This window comes from Pipistrellus kuhlii, unplaced genomic scaffold (assembly GCF_014108245.1).
Source record: "Pipistrellus kuhlii isolate mPipKuh1 unplaced genomic scaffold, mPipKuh1.p scaffold_m20_p_16, whole genome shotgun sequence".
Lineage (NCBI taxonomy): Eukaryota > Metazoa > Chordata > Mammalia > Chiroptera > Vespertilionidae > Pipistrellus > Pipistrellus kuhlii.
The window spans coordinates 19142539-19149323 of NW_023425471.1; positions in this window are offsets into that span (position 1 = coordinate 19142539).

A 6785-nucleotide genomic window follows, 5' to 3' on the forward strand; every position below is an offset into this window, starting at 1 on the left:
TGCAAATATTGTTATGTTTCATGGTATTGCAAACTCTCTTAACTGTCCTCCTGTTTTTTTTTTTTTTTTCTTCTTCTTGATTCTCTGAATGAGTGATTTTTTTCAACCCTGTCTTCTAATTCACTGATCTGGCTATCACTTCCTTTAATCTGCTGTGCATTCCTTCCATGTGTTCTTTATTAGTGCTATGTCATTTTTCATAGTTACTATATCTTCCCTCATGCTGTAGAGCATCCTTATAATCATTAGTTTGAACTCTTTATCTGATAAATTTCTTATCTCCATTTTATATAGTTCTTCTGGAGAATTCATGTATTCTTTCATTTGGGACTTATTTTATTGTCTTCCAATTTTGTCTGCCTGTTTGGGTTTGTGTATATGCATTCAGTAGATATGCTAAGACTCCCAATCTTTAAAACAGGACAATGTTGTACACTATCTGTGACTATCTCTGAGTACCCTGTTTGGAGCTATACACAATCCATAGCTTATTTTTCCTCTGTTGGGCCTGGATATCTTTGGAAAGGACCAACCTGTGTACCAAGGTTTTCTTTTACTAGCCCTGGGCCTAGAAGGACATCAGGCAAATATTCAAATCTCTAGAGACCCAACTCTGCCTACAGTTTGATTATTATTTCAGTTTTAATTAGCCCTGGGCTATGGAACACACCAAGGCAAAGACTCCACAGGGTGAGGAAGAAGATTCTCCAACAGGGTGGGGCAATTGCTTCCCTCCCAGGTAAAAGCTTCCTGGGTGGAAAGGTTTGCTAGAGAAAGTTATCCTCTGAAATATGAGGGAATGTTACAACACAGGAAGTCAGCATGGCTGCCTTCCAAGTTCGAAAACCAGAGCCTTCAAACCTGGATTCTTTTCACACAGCTCTAAACCACTCTGCCCTCCTGCTGCCAAAATCCAAGGTGAGTGGCTGCACATGGAATTTTGTATATTGGCAACTTTAAGAGTGTTGCTGTATTTTCAGCTGTTTCTCCCTGGAAGACAGCAACCCTGGCAGACATAAGTTTTGTGGGCACCTTTGTCAGTTCTGGTGCTCTGAGCTGGGGTTCCAAGCTTGGGGTTTAGATCCCAGATTTCTCAGTGGAAAACCCCCACAGCTGAGATATCCCTTCAGAACTTTAGCTGCTGTCTGTGGGAACCCTGGCAGCCCTTTTTCACCTCCACATTTCCTACCAATCTCTATGTGATCACTACTTGCTGTCCTTGGTTATGAGGGTTTTCTCCAGCTAGTCTTCAGTTGATTTTTTAGGATGGGTTTTTCTTTATTTTAGTTATATTTCCAGTTTGGTCCTGGAAGAGTGTCAATATAGCTTTCTCTTACTTGCCACCATTTTGGAATCCTTTGGTTTTATTTTTAAATCCTAATATTAGGCAATATATTCAATATATGCCCATCAGGAAGTGGGTTTGGCTCATAAATAAAAAGCTTTGTTAATTTTTCCTGTTAATATCACTGTGATTATTCAAAATGAAGGTCATTCTTATTGTTATATTTATGGCAACCTATTAATTATTATTATATAGCTGATTCCTACAACAGAGTTTGCTTCTTTTTTTAGCATGTCATTTTTGGCATGCCAGAGGTTTCTGTAGGGTGGATACTGTGCAGGATTGAGGCAGAAATAGGGATGAAAAAGTTCAGAGTTTCTAGTAATATTTTGTCATATGAGTTACATATAATTCTTTTTTAAAATATATTTTTATTGATTTCAGAAAGGAAGCAAAAGGGAGAGAAAGATAGAAACATCAATGATGACAGAGAATCATTGATCAGCTGCCCTCTGCATGCCCCACACTGGGGATCAAGCCTGAAAACTGTGCATGTGCCTGATTGGGAATCAAACTGTGGCTTCCTGCATCATAGGTCGACACTCAACAAGCAGCCTGAGGTATTTCCTCAGCATATTCAATATCATTACTGTAGGAGAGCCCTAAACCAAAGCCTGGATACTTGTATATTTATTATCTTCAATAAAACCAAAATGATGAAAGAAGCTTAGCTTGGGGTACTCATCATTCCTGCCTTGCACAAACCCCTGCAACCCTCCCTCCTCAGTATTCATGTTTCAGCTATGATTTTGCAGATGAGAGACAACTTTTAAGTGCTCCAACTATGGCAGCAATGTCATGCTTTTTCACCATGGAAAGCTTTCTTCCCTGATTTTTTCTATGGAAAATGTGTGGGAGAGGAAATCTTAAATGTGAATAATAAGCAGAAATATCATCTCTATGCTATCATTCAAATATTATTTACTTATTCTAAGCTAACTCTGTATTTCATGTTTTCTGTCAGAAAATAATAAATTTACTATGTAAACAGATAGACAGAAAAGAAGCTTAGCATTTCACTGAATTGAATTTGAGGATATATAATTTATATTTATAAAGTGATAGAGTCTATTTACAAAGATCTGGTTAACAGGTTTATCAAAAGACAAATGTGAAAACGAAACTGAAGTGTGATTTATTTCTTACTCTTTTGAAGTAGGACTAAAATGTGACTCAGAGCCCTGTACCCTGTGTTCCACAGAGCTGTCACTCTGTGAGTTAACATTCAATTATTCCTGGAGTTAACATTCAATAAGAATCTGAGGCTGAAAGGAAGAGGGTAAACATGTGACAGGTACAGGACCATTTCTTCTCCTATAACAACACTGAGTTCCTACTGGACAATTAACAGATCACAGTTGCCTCATTGCACTCTTGTCATTTAGACAGTGGGTACAGATAGTTACCAGCAGAAAGAAGGAATCTGTTCAAAGAATCTTGGACAAGTATTGGTTGGACCCTTAGTGTCTTTTTGCTCTATAAAATGTAAAAATTTTAGCACAATTTTAGAATCACTAAATCAATTTTAAAGCAACATTTATGTGCATTTGGTCATTGAAGATAACATTTTCCCCCCATTAAAAATATGACCCTGTCTCTTTTGTTATTCAATTCCTTTGATGCTTGAGTTGGTGTTTTCAGTCTCTGTCCACTGCTTCAGTGAGGGGGCACTGATTTGTAATCCAAGACTTCATGCTCCAGCTGTTGAGGTTACCAGAGGAGGGTATAGGGATCAAAGCAATCTACTCATGCCTATTAGATGGTAAGGAACAGCTGATTCCCACAGTTATGGTTGGGCTACCTCAAGCTGGAGCCATTCATTGGAAGAAAGAACTGGAGTGTCAGCCAGGATAAGGATAATAGTAAAGATAAAAGGAATTCTCATGGCTAAGCAGAACACCAAAGCGGGTACCTACTCAGAACTGGAGGAACTCAAAAGACAGATTGGAAACAGAAGGGGCTATAGCTTCACAATGAACAAATGAGCCTCTCCCCATTATGTATTGCTGAAACAATGCGGGAGTAAAAAATTCCCCACAATGAAATAGGGCTAAAAGAAGACATTAGGAGAACTCTAGTCATACATTCAACTCCCATATTTCTTCCTCCCCACCCCCTTTGAAACTAGCATGAAGACATGATAATTCTCTCTTTTTGTTTTCTTTTGCTTAATTTAGGTGGGGGAGATCTTGGCTTCAATTGACCGAATAAGACAGATCAAATACTATTATAGTAAAATGAATTTGAAAGGCTTTTATTCATATAACTTTCAAATATATTTGAAACTCATATATATATTTACATTTTATTCACTTTTAAAAATTTATAGATAGTAGAAATCATACTTGTACATTTTTAGGATTTTGACAAATACAATTTTATATCAGTCCCTAGAAATAAAATACAAGTTGCATAAACCTTGTGCTGCTCATTTAAAATTGGTTCCCCTCAGCCTTTGGAAATTATGAATTTTTAATGTTTTTATGAACTTATCTTCTCCAGAATGTTATATAAATGAATTTATACAGGATATAGCTCATTTCAGGCTGGTTCATCAAAAGCAAAACACTAACATGAAAAGGAAACTGAAGTGTGATTCAGCATGTTGTATATATCAAGTTGTATATATCAGAAGCTTATTCCATGTTATGGATGTATCAGTTAGTTTATCCATTTGTTAGTAGAAGGGCAGTGAGACTGTGAGACTATTTTCAATTTCTGGTGATTATGAATAAAACTATTATTCATTCCATTAAAATAACTTATAGTTTTACTTGTGGCTTCCTCTCTAATCATTATTTTTAAGGTTCTAAATATTTAGTGACTTTTTCCATATATGTTACTGTTACTTATTTTTAGTTAATGTTATTATGATCACAAGACATATTTTCTGTGATATCAATCCTTTTAAAATTGTTAAGGTGTGTCTTATGACTTAAGACATGATTTATCTTAGTGTTTATTCCATGTGGATATGAAAAGAATGTGTATTTAGCTAATTCTGTTTTGTTTATTCTATAAATGGCAATTAGGTTAGGTTGAGCAATAGAGTTTATTATGTTTTCTCTATTCTTATACTTTATTGTATACTTACTACTAATTATTATATTGAATAGATTGAAGTGTTGAAATCTCTAATGTTAATTGTGATTCATATATCTCTCCTTTCAGTTCTATCAATATTTTCTTAATGTACTTTTAAGTTCAATTTTTAGGTTCATGCACTTTTATGTTACATCTTTTTTAGACATATATTTTGTCTAAGTCACTCACATTTAACAGAAGAGATACCTGCATATATATCATTACCAATGAGAATGTTATAACATGTTTAAAAAACCCACAAACATCTCACCTGTAACATTATGGAAGTATAGAAAAGGAATATTAAAAAGGGGAAGATAAGAAAATGCCACAGAGGTAACAGAATTTAGGCTGAGCCTTAAAAGAAGAATATATTTAAGACATATTCAAATAGCTTAGAGAAGCACTCTAAGCTAAAAACAAAAATTACAAAAAACTAACACTAATAGCACATGATCAAAGTGGAAACTTCTAGCTTACACATGTCTTTGTTTAAAACTATATACATCTATAGTTAATAAAGCATTTCTAACAAACTAAGAAAACTTAAGTAGAAAAAGAGATATTCCTACATAAAATGTTATATATTTTTGGATATGTCTCACCAGGTTTTAGAAATTTGGTTAACAAACAAAACATACCCTAGAGATATTGATTTAGGATTCATCAAGATAGAGATAACTTCTGTCATTTATATCACCGGTAAGAATGTAAATACTTTTACCTTGCCTTCTATTTTCTGGATATAAATGAAGATGATACAGACTATGGACAATCATTATTTTTATAGGTAACTGCTTTGTAATTGTATAAAAAAAACCTTTTAATTAGAGTTTGGTAAGAGCTACAAAAGAAATGTACAAGGTTATAGCAATGTAAGTTGTACTAAAAAGGATGCTAAGGAAAGTTGTTCAGATTATAGGGAAATTATACCAGAGGGAAATATGGAACCTCAGGAATAAAGGAAATGCAACAGAAATGGTACATATTAGGATATATAAAAAATACAATTTTCAATATAAATTATTTAAAATATATATGACAAAATAAAATTCAGGGAAAGATATTGTCAGGATTGTTGTAAGGATTAAATTAATAAGGTCAGTCAATAAGCCCTCAATGATTATTGATAATTGCTATTATTTTTCTCTTCTATCTCTTGATTCCTTTGTATTTTTACCTTTAGTAGCAAAATTTTAAAGTTTTATTCAAAAGAATATGATTGTATTAGAAAATTTGTGAAATATTACAAAGAAGCAAAACTAAAAGACAAGAAAAAAAATGAGAAAGCATATTTAAATAAATCTCTCAGGCAGAGAAAGCATTGCCTTCAGTATGGAAAATTAACTTCTAGTAATATATAGAATGTGCACACAGTTGCTATACAAATATATTTTTTAAAATAAAGATTATTCTGAAAATACCATTTTATAATGTACTTTATAAAACTAATCAAGATATTTTGAATATTTTCATATCATTGTAATTATTTTATAATACTTTTTAATATTGTTTAATCATATTGATAACCCATCATTTATGGCAGGAGACAGGATAATAATTATATAATCTTGAAGTAACTACAAGAGGGTAATCATAGTAGCTATGCAAACTTTGATTCAAGAGTCTAAATAATACTATTTAATCATTCCCTCAAAATAGTTAAAATAAAGTTTATGTTATATACATTTTACCACAATAAAATTAGAAATATTTAGAAAGTAAAATCCATAGAAATTGGTGAGATTTTGGTTATGAGAAATATGGGACTAATTGAGGACACAAGTTTTAAGGAGGTAAGTGGTTGATTGGACCATTCTTTGAAATAAAAGAAATCAGAGGTGAGGCAAAGTCCAAATTTTGAAAACAACTACTAAAGTTTGAGCATAATTTTCTAAAATGTAAATATTTTAAAAGGTCAAAGTTGTATACATAAATTTATTTTAAGACTGCATAAGTCATATTGATGAGAATTATGGTGCTCTTTTTTTTGCTGTAAAAAAAACTATCAATAAGACTAAGTGTATTTATGAATAATTAAATGTAAGGTTAGAAATAAAGGTGAGTGAGACTTTAAAAATAACTCAAATTTCATGGAAGCATAGAGAATACAGACTCAAAGTATTATAAAATATGCCAACATTGGAGATTAGATCATTATGGCAAGCTGATTGTACTTATGCACTTTCCCACCCATGTAGTATTCCTTAAAATAATAGAAAAAAAGCAAACGCCATAGAATGCTGATAAAAACAAACAAACAAATAAAAAAGCCCCACAAAATTGGTGGGATGGGTGGCCAATACATTTAGAGAATTTTCTAGAAGTTGGTGAAAAGGAAGAAATTGATTAACAA